Source organism: Ranitomeya imitator, chromosome 6, assembly GCF_032444005.1.
Source record: "Ranitomeya imitator isolate aRanImi1 chromosome 6, aRanImi1.pri, whole genome shotgun sequence".
In the NCBI taxonomy this organism is placed as follows: Eukaryota; Metazoa; Chordata; class Amphibia; order Anura; family Dendrobatidae; genus Ranitomeya; species Ranitomeya imitator.
The window spans coordinates 20,318,526-20,337,661 of NC_091287.1; positions in this window are offsets into that span (position 1 = coordinate 20,318,526).

A 19,136-nucleotide genomic window follows, 5' to 3' on the forward strand; every position below is an offset into this window, starting at 1 on the left:
TTCACCAAACTTACATTACTTTGAATGTGGTGTAACTTTTTCACAAGAATTAAATGAATCACCTTGTATCTTTTCTATGATGCTGATACAGTTGAATGTGTGATGTAGGGGGGGCCTGGCTCTGGGACCCCCTGACTCATGGGTTCCATAGCGGCTGCATGGTGTGCCGCTATTAGTGGCACAACACTGACTGACTGATGGCCTCTGGGGAAGTGTGAGCCCTAGGCAGATGCCTAGTTTGCCTGCCCCTAACGCAGGCCCTGACTCCAATAATGTTACTGACACCAAATATACATATATCTGCACAAAAAAAATGGATAATTGGGCTCCAAGGTGTTTCTTAATATTAATATACACAGAAGCCATTCATTTTAAACCTCCTGATGCAATGTTATGTCAAGTGACCTCATACCTTGAAGAATCAACCTAGCAAAACAGCCAATGCAAAGTACCACGTGTCCTTCCACTTAGAGCCTCAATGCTCACTTAATATCTCTAAACTGTGTGCCCTCTGCTCTATCACGTTCCTTCGTCTCCTGCTCCCGTCTTTTATGCGTCCGTGATGAAACAACTTCTAGAATTTCCTCGAAGGGCTGAAAATGCAGACTATATCCGCACCTTATGAAATCAATTTTGTATATTCTCTGTAATGTATTAGTAGCCATTTTACATTTTTTATTCTTCTATTTCTTATAGTTTTTTTTTAATGATTTCTTTCATTTAACCCCTTTACCCCCAAGGGTGGTTTGCACGTTAATGATCGGGCCAATTTTTACAATTCTGACCACTGTCCCTTTATGAGGTTATAACTCTGGAACGCTTCAACAGATCCCAGTGATTCTGACAATGTTTTCTCGTGACATATTAGGCTTCATGATAATGGTAAAAATTATTTGATAGTACCTGCGTTTATTTGTGAAAAAAATGGAAATTTGGCGAAAATTATGAAAATTTCGCAATTTTTCAACTTTGAATTTTTATGCAATTAAATCACAGAGATATGTCACACAAAATACTTAATATGTAACATTTCCCACATGTCTACTTTACATCAGCATAATTTTGGAACCAAAATTTTTTTTTGTTAGGGAGTTATAAGGGTTAAAAGTTGACCAGCAATTTCTCATTTTTACAACACCATTTTTTTTTTTTTAGGGACCACATCTCATTTGAAGTCATTTTGAGGGGTCTATATGATAGAAAATACCCAAGTGTGACACCATTCTAAAAACTGCACCCCTCAAGGTGCTCAAAACCACATTCAAGAAGTTTATTAACCCTTCTGGTGCTTCACAGGAATTTTTTGAATGTTTAAATAAAAATGAACATTTAACTTTTTTTCACAAAAAATTTAATTCAGCTCCAATTTGTTTTATTTTACCAAGGGTAACAGGAGAAAATGGACCCCAAACATTGTTGTACAATTTGTCCTGAGTACGCCGATACCCCACATGTGGGGGTAAACCACTGTTTGGGCGCATGGCAGAGCTCGGAAGCGAAGGAGCGCCGTTTGACTTTTCAATGCAAAACTGACTGGAATTGAGATGGGATGCCATGTTTCGTTTGGAAAGCCCCTGATGTGACAACATTGAAACCCCCACAAGTGACACCATTTTGGAAAGTAGACCCCCTAAGGAACTTATCTAGAGGTGTGGTGAGCACTTTGACCCACCAAGTGCTTCACAGAAGTTTATAATGTAGAACCGTAAAAATAAAAAATCATATTTTTTCACAGAAATTATCTTTTCGCCCCCAATTTTTTAAGAGAAGAAATTGGACCCCAAAATTTGTTGCCCAATTTGTCCTGAGTGTGATGATACACCATATGTGGGGGGAACCACTGTTTGGGCGCTTGGGAGGGCTCGGAAGGGAAGGAGTGCCATTTGAATGCAGACTTAGATGGAATGGTCTGCAGGTGTCACATTGCATTTGCAGAGCCCCTAATGTACCTAAACAGTAGAAAACCCCCACAAGTGACACCATTTTGGAAACTAGACCCCCTAAGGAACTTATCTAGATGTGTTGTGAGAGCTTTGAACCCCCAAGTGTTTCACTACAGTTTGTAACGCAGAGCCGTGAAAATTAAAAAAAACAAAAAAAACTTTCCCCCAAAAATTATTTTTTAGCCCCCAGTTTTGTATTTTCCCGAGGGTAAGAGGAGAAATTCGACCCCAAAAGTTGTTGTCCAATTTGTCCTGAGTACGCTGATACCCCATATGTGGGGGGGGGGACCACCGTTTGGGCGCATGGGAGGGCTCGGATGGGAAGGAGTGCCATTTGGAATGCAGACTTAGATGGAATGGTCTGCAGGCGTCACATTGCGTTTGCAGAACCCCTAATGTACCTAGACAGTAGAAACCCCCCACAAGTGACCCCATACTGGAAACTAGACCCCCCAAGGAACTTATCTAGATGTGTTGTGAGAGCTTTGAACCCCCAAGTGTTTCACTACAGTTTATAACGCAGAGCCGTGAAAATGAAAAATCTTTTTTTTCCCCCACAAAAATAATTTTTTAGCCCCCAGTTTTGTATTTTCCCAAGGGTAACAGGAGAAATTGGACCCCAAAAGTTGTTGTCCTATTTGTCCTCAGTACGCTGATACCCCATATGTTGGGGTAAACCCCTGTTTGGGCACACGGGAGAGCTCGGAAGGGAAGAAGCACTGTTTTACTTTTCCAACGCAGAATTGGCTGGAATTGAGATCAGACACTATGTCGCGTTTGGAGAGCCCCTGATGTGCCTAAACAGTGGAAACCCCCAATTCTAACTGAAACCCTAATCCAAACACACCCCTAACCCTAATCCCAACGGTAACCCTAACCACACCCCTAACACACCCCTAACCCTAATCCCAACAGTAACCCTAACCACACCTCTAACCCTGACACACCCCTAACCCCAACCATATTCCCAACTGTAAATGTAATCTAAACCCTAACTTTAGCCCCAACCCTACCTGTAGCCTTAACCCTAGCCCCAACCGTAACCCTAGCCCCAACCCTAACCCTAGCCCTAACCCTAGCCCTAACCCTAGCCCTAGCCCAAACCCTAACCCTAGCCCTAGCCCTAACCCTAACCCTAATGGGAAAATGAAAATAAATACATTTTTTTAATTTTTCCCTAACTAAGGGGGTGATGAAGGGGGGTTTGATTTACTTTTATAGCGAGTTTTTTAGCGGATTTTTATGATTGGCAGCCGTCACACACTGAAAGACGCTTTTTATTGCAAAAAATATTTTTTGCGTTACCACATTTTGAGAGCTATAATTTTTCCATATTTTGGTCCACAGAGTCATGTGAGGTCTTGTTTTTTGCGGGACGAGTTGACGTTTTTATTGGTAACATTTTCGGGCACGTGACTTTTTTGATCGCTTTTTATTCCGATTTTTGTGAGGCAGAATGACTAAAAACCAGCTATTCATGAATTTCTTTTGGGGGAGGCGTTTATACCGTTCCGCGTTTGGTAAAATTGATAAATCAGTTTTATTCTTCGGGTCAGTACGATTACAACGACACCTCATTTATATCATTTTTTTATGTTTTGGCGCTTTTATACGATAAAAACTATTCGATAGAAAAAATAATTATTTTTGCATCTCTTTATTCTCAGGACTATAACTTTTTTATTTTTTTGCTGATGATGCTGTATGGCAGCTCGTTTTTTGCGGGACAAGATGACGTTTTCAGCGGTACCATGGTTATTTATATCCGTCTTTTTGATCGCGTGTTATTCCACTTTTTGTTCGGCGGTATGATAATAAAGCGTTGTTTTTTGCCTCTTTTTTTTTTTTCTTACGGTGTTTACTGAAGGGGTTAACTAGTGGGCCAGTTTTATAGGTCGGGCCGTTACGGACGCGGCGATACTAAATATGTGTACTTATGTATTTACGGGAATAATATTTTTTTTTTTCATTATTTAGGAATATTTTTTTTTATACATTTGGAAATTTTTTTTTTAACTTTTTTACTTTGTCCCAGGGGGGAACATCACAGATCGATGATCTGACAGTGTGCACAGCACTCTGTCAGATCACCGATCTGATTTACAGTGCTGCAGGCTTCACAGTGCCTGCTCTGAGCAGGCTCTGTGAAGCCACCTCCCTCCCTGCAGGACCCGGATGCCGCGGCCATCTTGGATCCGGGCCTGCAGTGAGGAAGGAGAGGTAAGAGACCCTCGCAGCAACGCGATCACATCGCGTTGCTGCGGGGGGCTCAGGGAAGCCCGCAGGGAGCCCCCTCCCTGCGCGATGCTTCCCTGCACCGACGGCACATCGCGATCATGTTTGACATAGTGCCGGATGTCAGCTGCGATAGGCAGCTGACACCCGGCCGCAATCAGTCGCGCTCCCCCCGTGAGCGCCGCCGATCGCGCTGGACATACTATCCCGTCGGTGGTCATAGGGGCCCACCCCACCTCGACGGGATAGTACGTCCGATGTCAGAAAGGGGTTAATTTTATTTATTTTGTCAAAATATCAGCAAAATTATTTTTTTTACATTAGACAATACAGAATATATTCACATCAGTGGTTTTCTGTCCAATATCTTTGACATAATGTTGTGTCGCGATCTGAAGATTAATATTTAAATAACTAAATTTCTTCTTTCTCTATTTGTCTTCTACTAACAAAAACTTGATATTTCCATTTACTGTAAGTGTGTAGTACTACAATAGCTGCCAGGTATCGCAGCCACTATCTATCTTGGATATCTTGGATCTTTTACTCACTATTAAAGGGAACCTGTCAGTGGGATTGTGCTCAGTAATCTACAGACAGTGTCATCTCTGCCACGTACCTTTCTTCTCCACAGTGCTGCATCACCCTACATCACTTCTTCTCTGCCACCTACTCATTTTCTTGACCGTGCTGAACGGCCTTACATCTCCTCATCTCTACCACACTACTTGTTTTATCTATAGTGCTACACTGCCCTACACCTCATCTCTATCAACCTAACATTCTTCTCCACAGTGCTGCACTGCCCTACATCATCTCATCTTTACCACCCTGTCTTCTATATATAGTGCTGCACCGCCTTACATCTCCTCATCTGTCTACCAACCACTCTCGCTTTTCAGATGCTGCACCAGGCCTCATGCAGTGACTTGGAACTGTGGGCACTTACCTGATCCTTTAAACTAGGGGGCGCCCTAGTCTATCCCTGACCTGGAAAGTGCAGATGCTGGGGTCATGCACCTTGCTTTGCTCCTGTGTTAGCCCTTATCTGTTGCCTCCCCCATTCTTGGAGGTGTGAGACCAAAGTGTATAGGATTACACTAACAAGACAGAAAAGGGAAGACAGAAAGGGATAAAAGAAAACTACAAAACAGTGAAACACAGGGGATAGGTAGGAGAAACCAAATAGGGGAAGATAAGGATAAGCACTCAAACACCACGCAGATCAACTCTTCACACAACCTCTCCAAACACAAAGTACTCAAACCAGGTTGAATGAACTATCACTGGCAAGATCAGAAGGCAGAGGGTTCTTATACATACCAAGAGTAACGAACTCAGAACAGCTGATACATCCCAAAGAACTTCAGGAGTCCAACTAAGCAGTTTATCCCTTGTAGATCCAGAGCAAAGAACTGCCAATAGGACAGCAAAGCCGTTCAAACTACCGGAGGTATATGTGTCACCAGATGCTGCCATTGTCTGACCCCACTGTGTCGCGGTATCCCCATGACACAAGATTTCTGGAATGCACTACCCCAATATGATAAATTCTAGTTTTAAGCATGCCCTAAAACACCTTACTATGTAGACCAATTGAACAATTACTAATTCTTTTAGATTATTTCACAGAACCTGATCTCTTTGCCCAATAGCGACCCCCACATTTCTTACACCCTAATGTCTGATTTTGTACCCCTTGAATGTGAAGTGATGGGGAAAATGATGGCACTTTAAAAATAAAGATTATTAGTGGAAGAGATGTACGAAACGCTGAGGTGCCCCGAACAATCAAAAAGGTCAACCTTTCGATCCTCTACTGAACATAGCACACACTATCCAGAGGGCCTGGACTTCCGCCAGGAGCCCCATAGCAATCACTGGGGTTGCCTCTAAGATATGCATGTCGTTAATTTGAAGGACTGATTTCAGGCAAGGCCAGAACATGCACTGACCAAGGCGCCAAAATGCTAGAAGACTATAACAGTGACACAGTGATGGACAGCATCATCACTAATGGTCCAAAAAGATTGGGGTTGGTGATTCCTAAATTGTAGGCATGATGGGCATTTTGAGTCCTCTATTTTCTACCCCAAACCTTAAAATCTGCTGTACCATATTGGCTATGTAGTGTAACTACTAAGGTGGATGTCTTTGGTGGCAGACTGGTCTCCGATGGATCCGGCAGTGTTGGTATTTGGCGTCCCCTTTGATTTTTCTATAAGACCTTTTCTCATGAGTTTACACCTTTGAACAGATATCTAAGTTTTTACAGTTTTTTCTATATATTTTTTTCCCCCTCAGACCCATTAGGAAGGATTTCTGCAGTATAATCTAATCTTGCTCTTCTTAATGACCCCCGTGTTTTTAGTTGGTAGAAAACTGATATCTCGGCACAGGTTCAGTCCTGGCTAAACATTAATTTGCAGAATTCCTGGAGACAGAAGTCTTCCTCTGCTCTTTGTATTTCATCTGTACATTTATGAGGTCTTGGAACCTACATTCCAGATACATAAACACAAGCCTCGGAGATGAAAGGGAGGATATTGTATCTCGTCGCTTTAAAAAAGAAAAAAAAATGCCGATCTACGTCACGTGAACTTTTCTGTGCCCCTAATAAAAACCAAGAACAATAGAATCGAATTTTTTTAACTTTGAGATAAATGAACTGTTGGTGGTTTTATCTTGATGGTTGGCATTTGTAAATCTTCCCAATGAGGGTATTAGGGAAGTGTAAAATAATGAACTTAGCAGGGTTTAGTCTAGGAGGGGTAGACCTAATATCACTCATGGAGATAACATTCTTAATGTATTTATGAAGCTGACAGATATTTCCTGAACAGACGGAATCACATCCAAAGCTAATAGGCTTCAACATTTTTGTAGCTCATGTATCATATTAGAGAAAAATTTAAAGAAAAATGACAATTCTGTAATGAGAGGAGTCTGTTGGTTTTGCCACGTGTGGATCCTGTTTTTGTAAAGTATAGTTAGGTCCACAAATATTTGGATAGTGACCAAGTTTTGACATTGTAGCTGTTTACCAAACCATATTCAACATACAGTTATATCAATATGGTATAAAAGTGCCAACTCTCAGCTTTACTTTGAGGGTAATTACATCCTAATTGGAGTAAGGGTTTAGGAATTACAGCTCTTTAGTATGTAGCCGCCTCTTTTTAAAGGGTCCAAAGGTAATTGGACAATTATCTCCAAAGCTCTTTAATGGAGTACATAGGCTTTTCTCTCATTAACCCAGCATTAATTAAGCAGGTAAATGTTTGGCACTGATTCCAGGTATGGCATTTGCATTTGGAAGCTGTTGCTGTGAACCCACAAAATGCGGTCAAATGAGCTCTCAATGGAAGAGATCATCATTAGGGTGAAAAAAAAAAAAAAAGAAATCCGTCAGAGATAGCAGAAATGTTAGGAGTTGCCAAATCTACAGTTTGGTGCGTTCTGCAAAAAAAAAAAAGTGAATAGCTGTGCTCAGGAACTCAAAAAGTTCTGGGCATCCACGGAAGACAACAGTGGTGGATGATCGCAGAATCCTTTCCATGGTGAACAAAAACTACAACATGCAAACCATTAGTCTTAAAAACAGAAACGCCAGATTAGACTTTGAAAAAAAAAAAAATCTAAAAAGTCAGCCAAGTTCTGGAAAAGCATTATTTGGATAGATAAAACTGAGATCAACTTGTACCAGAGTGATGGGAAGAAGAAAGTAAAGAAGGTTTGTAGCGGCTCCTGATCCTCGGAACACTACAGTCATGGCCAAAAGTTTTGAGAATGAGACAAATATTAATTTTTCTAAAGTCTACTGCTTCATTTTTTCTAATGGCAATTTGCATATACTCTGAATGTCAGAGTGATCAGCTTAACAGCAATTACTGTACTTGCAAAGCCAATATTTGCCCAGAAAATGAACTTTAACCCCCAAAACACATTTCAACATCATTGCAGTCCTGCCTTAAAAGGAGCAGCTAACATCGTTTTAGTGATTGATCCATTAACACAAGTGTGGGTGTTGATGAGGACAGGGCTGGCGATCAATCAGTCATGATTAAGTAAGAATGACATCACTGGACACTTTAAAAGGAGTCTGGTGCTTGGTATCATTGTTTCTCTTCAGTTAACCATGGTTATATCTAAAGAAACACGTGCAGCCATCATTGCACTGCACAAAAATGGCCTAATAGGGAAGAGTATCGCAGTTACAAAGATTGCACCTCAGTCAACAATCTATCGCATCATCAAGAACTTCAAGGAGAAAGCTTCCATTGTTGTCAAAAAGGCTCCAGGGCGCCCAAGAAAGACCAGCAAGCGCCAGGACCGTATCTTAAAACTGTTTCAGCTGCGGGATCGGACTACCAGCAGTGCCGAGCTTGCTCAGGAATGGCAGCAGGCTGGTGTGAGTGCTTCTGCACGCACTGTGAGGCCGAGACTCTTTGAGCAAGGCCTGGTTTCAAGGAGGGCAGCAAAGAAGCCACTTCTCTCCAGAAAAAACATCAGGGACCGACTGATATTCTGCAAAAGGTACAAGGAGTGGACTGCTGAGGACTGGGGCAAAGTCATTTTCTCTGATGAATCCCCTTTTCGATTGTTTGGGACATCTGGAAAACAGCTTATTCGGAGAAGAAGAGGTGAGCGCTCCCACCAGTCTTGTCTCATGCCAACTGTAAAGCATCCTGAAACCATTCATGTGTGGGGTTGCTTCACAGCCAAGGGAATCGGCCTAAAAACACAGCCATGAATAAAGAATGGTACCAGAATGTCCTCCAAGAGCAACTTCTCACAACTGTGCAAGAGCAGTTTGGCGCCCAACAATGCCTTTTCCAGCATGATGGAGCACCTTGCCATAAAGCAAAGGTGATAACTAAATGGCTCATGGAACAAAACATAGAGATTTTGGGTCCATGGCCTGGAAACTCCCCAGATCTTAATCCCATTGAGAACTTGTGGTCAATCATCAAGAGATGGGTGGACAAACAAAAACCAACAAATTCTGGCAAAATGCAAGCATTGATTATGCAAGAATGGACTGCTATCAGTCAGGATTTGGTCCAGAAGTTGATTGAGAGCATGCCAGGGAGAATTGCAGAGGTCTTGAAGAAGAGTCAACACTGCAAATATTGACTTGCTGCATTAACTCATTCTAACTGTCAATATAACCTATTGGTACTCATAATATGATTGCAATTATATTTCTGTATGTGATATAAACATCAGACAAACACTAATAAAAACCAGAGGGCAGCAGATCATGTGAAAATATAATTTTGGTGTCATTCTCAAAACTTCTGGCCATGACTGTACATCCTGTGTGACACATGGTGGAGGTGGTGTGATGGCGTGGGCATGCATGGCTTCCAATGGAGCTGGGTCACTAGTGGTTATTGATGATGTGACTGAAGACAGAAGTAGCCGGATGAATCCTGTGTGTACAGGGCGACACTTTCTGCTCAGATTCTACCAATGAAGCGAGGTTGAAGGAACGACGCTTCGCAGTACAGATGGACAATGACCCCAAAATTACTTTGAAAGCAAAGAAGTGGAATATTCTGCAATGGCCGAGTCATCCCCAGATCTCAGCCCATCGAGCCGCATTTCACAGGATGAAGACAAAACTGAAGGCAGAAAGAGCCACAAACTAGCGAGAACTGAAGTCACTGCAGTAAAGGCGGCAAAGCCTCACAAAGGAGGAAACACAACGATGGTGACGTCCATGGCCTCCAGACTTCAGGCCGTCATTGTCTACAAAGGATTAAAAATGAACATTTTATCTATGGAAAAGTTAATTTGTCCAATTACTTTTGAGCCCCTTGAGGTGGCTTTGTAGAAAAATGGTTGCAATTCACAAAGGTTTTACAGGATAGATTTGCGCAACCCTTTCAATTCGGTCACTGTCCAAATATTTTTGGACCTAACTGTACATCCGCCTGTGACAACACAACATAAGATTATACTACTGTACATGCCAAGCAATAGGCATCATAATTTATGAAAATATGGCATAAAACATTTCATCATTGTGCCAGATCTCATTGGTGCATAAAATTGAACATGTCCAAATCATACTTAGTACAAATCATGGACATGTTCGTTTTTTTCTTCACTTTAAAGGGAACCTGTCACCCCGTTTTTTCAGATTGAGCTATAAATACTGTTAAATAGGGCCTGCGCTGTGCGTTACTATAGTGTATGTAGTGTACCCCGATTCCCCATGTATGCTGAGAAATACATTACCAAAGTCGCCGTTTTCGCCTGTCAATCAGGCTGGTCAGGTCGGGTGGGCGTGTTCACAGCGCTCTTTTCTTCCCTAGGTTTCCGTTGGTGGCGTAGTGGTGTGCGCATGTCCAAGGTCCGAATTCCCTGCGCCCACGTGAGTTTGCATCTCGGCTTTGGGAAAATGGCCGCCGCGATCTCTTGTGCGCACGCGCTGCATCCCGCGGCCATTTTCCTGAAGCCCCGTGCAGCAGAGCACTCCATCTGCGCACGCGCGGCCCCAGGAAGATGGCCGCCCGCACCGATGAAAGGGATGACAGCGCAGATCGCGCGCTGTGTCTTCACGTGGACGCAGGGAATTCGGACCTTGGACATGCGCACACCACTACGCCACCAACGGAAAGCTGGGGAAGAAAAGAGCGCTGTGAACACGCCCACCCGACCTGACCAGCCTGATTGACAGGCGAAAACGGCGACTTTGGTAATGTATTTCTCAGCATACATGGGGAATCAGGGTACACTACATACACTATAGTAACGCACAGCGCAGGCCCTATTTAACAGTATTTATAGCTCAATCTGAAAAAACGGGGTGACAGGTTCCCTTTAAACTTCAAGATCCTGGGAATTCTTCATGTCCTTCTCTTTCCTTCTGCGTTCCCTTTGACTTCCTCAGTGGGGTTACAGTAATTAGGGGTGCAGAGATAGTAGCGGCACCGCAGTCCTGGTGACACAAAAGAAGACGCCACTCCAGCTTTTTTTAATTTCAGTGCTGGAGTTGTGCCACTAACGTAAGTTGCCTGACCCTAGTCTTGTGCTCACCAGCCACCATCTCCAGCTCTTCGCAGCACCGCCTTGGTCCAGACGTTCCATCTTGTGACCACTATTTCTGACTGACCGGACGTTAGCGCTAACGATCACAAGCTCCAATGTAAGTCGTTCTGGCTCTTATAGACTTACAATAAGTTGTGACTTCTTGGTCCGCTCAGCAAACACTGGACACAAACTGCAGACGATGACCGGAGTGGCGCTGATAACAGATGAAGACAGCGGGTGCTAAGTATATTACAAGTGCAGGGAACTCACATTAGTGGCAGCACTCCAGTGGTAAAATTAAAAAAAACAAGAAGGCTGGAGTGGTGCTTTACAAATGCCGGATTGTAGGAGTAGCCCATGTTGCACAATTTGCATTAAGCTCATTGGTTTCAAATTATGCCTCGGCTCTATAGATCAATAACAGAGTTGTCCACTACATTTGTATTGATGGTCTACCATCAACCATTATTTCTTATTTTTAGGGACTCTATAGCGACAAGGTCTGTTCCGCAGGATTGGCGCATAGCAAATGTGGTGCCAATATTCAAAAAGGGCTCTAAAAGTGAACCTGGAAATTATAGGCCAGTAAGTCTAACCTCTATTGTTGGTAAAATATTTGAAGGGTTTCTGAGGGATGTTATTCTGGATTATCTCAATGAGAATAACTGTTTAACTCCATATCAGCATGGGTTTATGAGAAATCGCTCCTGTCAAACCAATCTAATCAGTTTTTATGAAGAGGTAAGCTATAGGCTGGACCACGGTGAGTCATTGGACGTGGTATATCTCGATTTTTCCAAAGCGTTTGATACCGTGCCGCACAAGAGGTTGGTACACAAAATGAGAATGCTTGGTCTGGGGGAAAATGTGTGTAAATGGGTTAGTAACTGGCTTAGTGATAGAAAGCAGAGGGTGGTTATAAATGGTATAGTCTCTAACTGGGTCGCTGTGACCAGTGGGGTACCGCAGGAGTCAGTATTGGGACCTGTTCTCTTCAACATATTCATTAATGATCTGGTAGAAGGTTTACACAGTAAAATATCGATATTTGCAGATGATACAAAACTATGTAAAGCAGTTAATACAAGAGAAGATAGTATTCTGCTACAGATGGATCTGGATAAGTTGGAAACTTGGGCTGAAAGGTGGCAGATGAGGTTTAACAATGATAAATGTAAGGTTATACACATGGGAAGAAGGAATCAATATCACCATTACACACTGAATGGGAAACCACTGGGTAAATCTGACAGGGAGAAGGACTTGGGGATCCTAGTTAATGATAAACTTACCTGGAGCAGCCAGTGCCAGGCAGCAGCTGCCAAGGCAAACAGGATCATGGGGTGCATTAAAAGAGGTCTGGATACACATGATGAGAGCATTATACTGCCTCTGTACAAATCCCTAGTTAGACCGCACATGGAGTACTGTGTCCAGTTTTGGGCACCGGTGCTCAGGAAGGATATAATGGAACTAGAGAGAGTACAAAGGAGGGCAACAAAATTAATAAAGGGGATGGGAGAACTACAATACCCAGATAGATTAGCGAAATTAGGATTATTTAGTCTAGAAAAAAGACGACTGAGGGGCGATCTAATAACCATGTATAAGTATATAAGGGGACAATACAAATATCTCGCTGAGGATCTGTTTATACCAAGGAAGGTGATGGGCACAAGGGGGCATTCTTTGCGTCTGGAGGAGAGAAGGTTTTTCCACCAACATAGAAGAGGATTCTTTACTGTTAGGGCAGTGAGAATCTGGAATTGCTTGCCTGAGGAGGTGGTGATGGCGAACTCAGTCGAGGGGTTCAAGAGAGGCCTGGATGTCTTCCTGGAGCAGAACAATATTGTATCATACAATTATTAGGTTCTGTAGAAGGACATAGATCTGGGGATTTATTATGATGGAATATAGGCTGAACTGGATGGACAAATGTCTTTTTTCGGCCTTACTAACTATGTTACTATGTTACCCTTATGACTGATCATTCATATGATTACCAGGGGTCTGACACGCCGCTGATCAGCTGCAGGGAACCATCATATTCTTTTCAGTAGGGGTATAATAGGGTGATGGACCTGTGGCGTTCTACTCTGCAAACTGTTGACATTCGGTCACCGCCATTGGTGATGACAGATGACCTCCACCAATCTGTTATTGATGACCTAAATAGAGGTCAGCGATATAAAAGTGTTGGACAAACCACAATTAGAATCAGTGTGTAGAAACTTGTATATTATAGATTCACCTTTGAACATCGTGTACAGTGAATAGTAGATCAAATCTATGGCGAGAATAAAAAAGACCCCCCAATAGCCCAATCAAAGTTTAAAGATTTATATATTGTAGGAGTGTCTCTCCAAATAATATAAGCAGGATGTGAGGGGTGTATCTCTCCCAGTAATATAGGCTGGATGTGAGGTCTGTATGTCTCTCCCAGTAATATAGGCTGGATGTGAGGTCTGTATGTCTCTCCCAGTAATATAGGCTGGATGTGAGGTCTGTATGCCTCTCCAAATAATATAAGCAGGATGTGAGGTGTGTATCTCTCCCAGTAATATAGGCTGGATATGAGGTCTGTATGTCTCTCCCAGTAATATAGGCTGGATGTGAGGTCTGTGTCTCTCCCAGTAATATAGGCTGGATGTGAGCTCTGTGTGTCTCTCCTAGTAATATAGGCTGGATGTGAGCTCTGTGTGTCTCTCCAAGTAATATAGGCTGGATGTGAGCTCTGTGTGTCTCTCCCAGTAATATAGGCTGGATGTGAGGTCTGGGTGTCTCTCCCAGTAAAATAGGCTGGATGTGAGGTCTGTGTGTCTCTCCCAGTAATATAGGCTGGATGTGAGCTCTGTTTGTCTCTCCCAGTAATATAGGCTGGATGTGAGGTCTGTGTGTCTCTCCCAGTAATACAGGCTGGATGTGAGGGGTGTATCTCTACCAGTAATATAGGCTGGATGTGAGGTATGTGTGTCTCTCCCAGTAATATAGGCTGGATGTGAGGTCTGTGTGTCTCTCCAAATAATATAAGCAGGATGTGAGGGGTGTATCTCTCCCAGTAATATAGGCTGGATGTGAGGTTTGTATGTCTATCCCAGTAATATAGGCTGGATGTGAGCTCTGTGTGTCTCTCCCAGTAATATAGGCTGGATGTGAGCTCTGTGTGTCTCTCCCAGTAATATAGGCTGGATGTGAGGTCTGGGTGTCTCTCCCAGTAAAATAGGCTGGATGTGAGGTCTGTGTGTCTCTCCCAGTAATATAGGCTGGATGTGAGCTCTGTGTGTCTCTCCCAGTAATATAGGCTGGATGTGAGCTCTGTGTGTCTCTCCCAGTAATATAGGCTGGATGTAAGGTCTGGGTGTCTCTCCCAGTAAAATAGGCTGGATGTGAGGTCTGTGTGTCTCTCCCAGTAATATAGGCTGGATGTGAGCGCTGTGTGTCTCTCCCAGTAATATAGGCTGGATGTGAGCTCTGTGTGTCTCTCCCAGTAATATAGGCTGGATGTGAGGTCTGGGTGTCTCTCTGTTGTGAATTCTGTTGTCGGGCTCCCTCCTGTGGTCATGAATGGTACTTCGGCTGGTTCTGTCCATGGACTTCCTCTGGTGGGTGTTTCTGAGTTTCCTTTCACAGGTGACGAGGTTAATTCGTTAGCTGCTGCTCTATTTAACTCCACTTAGGTCTTTGCTCCAGGCCACCTGTCAATGTTCCAGTATTGGTCTAGTTCACTCCTGGATCGTTCTTGTGACCTGTCTTCCCATCAGAAGCTAAGTTCCAGCTTGTATTTCTTTGGTTTGCTATTTTTCTGTCCAGCTTGCTATTTAATTTGTTGTCTTGCTTGCTGGAAGCTCTGGGACGCAGAGGGAGCGCCTCCGCACCGTGAGTCGGTGCGGAGGGTCTTTTTGCGCCCTCTGCGTGGTCTTTTTGTAGGTTTTTGTGCTGACCGCAAAGTAACCTTTCCTATCCTCGGTCTGTTCAGTAAGTCGGGCCTCACTTTGCTTAATCTATTTCATCTCTGTGTTTGTATTTTCATCTTTATTAACAGACATTATATGTGGGGGGCTGCCTTTTCCTTTGGGGAATTTCTCTGAGGCAAGGTAGGCTTTATTTTTCTGTCTTCAGGGCTAGCTAGTTTCTTAGGCTGTGCCGAGTTGCATAGGGAGCGTTAGGCGCAATCCACGGCTATTTCTAGTGTGGTTGATAGGTTTAGGGATTGCGGTCAGCAGAGTTCCCACGTCCCAGAGCTCGTCCATTATTGTCCTGACCACCAGGTCACAACATCTCTCCCAGTAATATAGGCTGGATGTGAGCTCTGTGTGTCTCTCCCAGTAATATAGGCTGGATGTGAGGTCTGTGTGTCTCTCCCAGTAATATAGGCTGGATGTGAGATCTGTGTCTCTTCCAGTAATATAGGCTGGATATGAGGTCTGTGTATCTCTCCCAGTAATATTGTTATGATCTGGTGGCCTAGGAGCAGCATGAGACGGACTCTGGAGAAGGTGGTCCCTGTACTGACCGCAAACCCTGAACCTAGCAGCGCAACTAGAAGTAGCCGTGGGGGGTACCTAACACTCCCTAGACCCCTCGGCACAGCCTAAGATCTAACTTCCCCTAAAGACAGAAACAAGAAACCTATCTTCAAACCAGGGATTCAAGCTTGAGGAGGCTAATTTGCATATTCCAGGTGCCTTCTGGGAAAAGCGAAGAGTCTCCCTAAGCTAGAAGATCGTTGGGTACAGCCGGGACCAGCTGCTTGGAAAGAATCACCAAACCAGGGATTCAATTTTTGCCTGTAGGACATTAATGCAAGAGAGCTTGGCTGAGTAGATTACACAAGAAGGAAAACACACAGCAAGTCAGCAGGATCTAGGAGCAACATGGCAGATGTGACAACCTACATCGTGAGCTGCAGCATGTGCTACATGTTCACAGATCGACCAGAAGAAGAATTAAATTTCACCTGTCAGAAGTGTAGACTAGTGGCCCTTTTAGAAGAAAAGGTGCGGGGTCTGGAAGAAAGAATAGCAACTTTGAAACTCATCAAAGAGAATGAAGACTTTCTAGACAGAACAGAAGCATCTCTACTGGTCACAGAAGGTGAAAAAAGTGTCAGAGAACCTCCAAAAGCAGATGAATGGAAGCATGTGACCAAAAGAAGCAAGAAGACCATGGAGAAATCACCAACCACACAACTGAAGAACCGATATCAAATCTTTGTAGAGGATGAAGATGGCACACCTAAGGATGAAGCAATACCAGCAAGCAAAAAAGAAAAGGGCACACAGCAACAAGTGACAGCAAAAAGTACAGCCAAGAAGCAACGAAGAGTGGTGGTGGTGGGAGACTCACTACTGAGAGGCACAGAAGCAGCCATCTGCAGACCGGACATAACTGCAAGAGAAGTATGCTGCCTTCCAGGTGCGATGATCAAGGATGTGACCGATAGGATACCAAAGCTCTTCAACTCCAAGGACGTCCACCCATTTCTTCTGATACATGTTGGCACCAATGACACGGCAAGGAAGGACCTACCGACAATCTGCAAAGACTTTGAAGAGTTGGGGAAGAAAGTAAAGGAACTGGATGCACAGGTAGTTTTTTCTTCTATCCTTCCAGTAGACGGGCATGGCACCAGGAGATGGAACAGGATCCTTGATGCAAACAACTGGCTAAGACGATGGTGCAGACAACAAGGATTTGGATTCCTGGACCACGGTGTGAATTACTGGTATGATGGACTCCTCGCCAGAGACGGACTACACCTCAACAAACCTGGGAAACACACATTCGCCAGAAGACTCGCTACACTCATCAGGAGGGCGTTAAACTAGAAGAAGAGGGGACGGGAAGAAAAACATTAGACTCGAACAAAGACGACCCAGGAAAACATACTCAGAAGGGAGGTAAGAACATTTCTAAAACAATCCACAGTGAGGAGATTGGAACAAAACAAAATCCTCTAAACTGCATGCTCGCAAACGCCAGAAGCCTGACAAACAAGATGGAAGAACTAGAAGCAGAAATATCTACAAGTAACTTTGACATAGTGGGAATAACCGAGACATGGTTAGATGAAAGCTATGACTGGGCAGTTAACTTACAGGGTTACAGTCTGTTTAGAAAGGATCGTAAAAATCGGAGAGGAGGAGGGGTTTGTCTCTATGTAAAGTCTTGTCTAAAGTCCACTTTAAGGGAGGATATTAGCGAAGGAAATGAGGATGTCGAGTCCATATGGGTCGAAATTCATGGAGGGAAAAATGGTAACAAAATTCTCATTGGGGTCTGTTACAAACCCCCAAATATAACAGAAACCATGGAAAGTCTACTTCTAAAGCAGATAGATGAAGCTGTAACCCATAATGAGGTCCTGGTTATGGGGGACTTTAACTACCCGGATATTAACTGGGAAACAGAAACCTGTGAAACCCATAAAGGCAACAGGTTTCTGCTAATAACCAAGAAAAATTATCTTTCACAATTGGTGCAGAATCCAACCAGAGGAGCAGCACTTTTAGACCTAATACTATCTAATAGACCTGACAGAATAACAAATCTGCAGGTGGTTGGGCATTTAGGAAATAGCGACCACAATATTGTGCAGTTTCACCTGTCTTTCACTAGGGGGACTTGTCAGGGAGTCACAAAAACACTGAACTTTAGGAAGGCAAAGTTTGACCAGCTTAGAGATGCCCTTAATCTGGTAGACTGGGACAATATCCTCAGAAATAAGAATACAGATAATAAATGGGAAATGTTTAAGAACATCCTAAATAGGCAGTGTAAGCGGTTTATACCTTGTGGGAATAAAAGGACTAGAAATAGGAAAAACCCAATGTGGCTAAACAAAGAAGTAAGACAGGCAATTAACAGTAAAAAGAAAGCATTTGCACTACTAAAGCAGGATGGCACCATTGAAGCTCTAAAAAACTATAGGGAGAAAAATACTTTATCTAAAAAACTAATTAAAGCTGCCAAAAAGGAAACAGAGAAGCACATTGCTAAGGAGAGTAAAACTAATCCCAAACTGTTCTTCAACTATATCAATAGTAAAAGAATAAAAACTGAAAATGTAGGCCCCTTAAAAAATAGTGAGGAAAGAATGGTTGTAGAAGACGAGGAAAAAGCTAACATATTAAACACCTTCTTCTCCACGGTATTCACGGTGGAAAATGAAATGCTAGGTGAAATCCCAAGAAACAATGAAAACCCTATATTAAGGGTCACCAATCTAACCCAAGAAGAGGTGCGAAACCGGCTAAATAAGATTAAAATAGATAAATCTCCGGGTCCGGATGGCATACACCCACGAGTACTAAGAGAACTAAGTAATGTAATAGATAAACCATTATTTCTTATTTTTAGGGACTCTATAGCGACAGGGTCTGTTCCGCAGGATTGGCGCATAGCAAATGTGGTGCCAATATTCAAAAAGGGCTCTAAAAGTGAACCTGGAAATTATAGGCCAGTAAGTCTAACCTCTATTGTTGGTAAAATATTTGAAGGGTTTCTGAGGGATGTTATTCTGGATTATCTCAATGAGAATAACTGTTTAACTCCATATCAGCATGGGTTTATGAGAAATCGCTCCTGTCAAACCAATCTAATCAGTTTTTATGAAGAGGTAAGCTATAGGCTGGACCACGGTGAGTCATTGGACGTGGTATATCTCGATTTTTCCAAAGCGTTTGATACCGTGCCGCACAAGAGGTTGGTACACAAAATGAGAATGCTTGGTCTGGGGGAAATTGTGTGTAAATGGGTTAGTAACTGGCTTAGTGATAGAAAGCAGAGGGTGGTTATAAATGGTATAGTCTCTAACTGGGTCGCTGTGACCAGTGGGGTACCGCAGGGGTCAGTATTGGGACCTGTTCTCTTCAACATATTCATTAATGATCTGGTAGAAGGTTTACACAGTAAAAT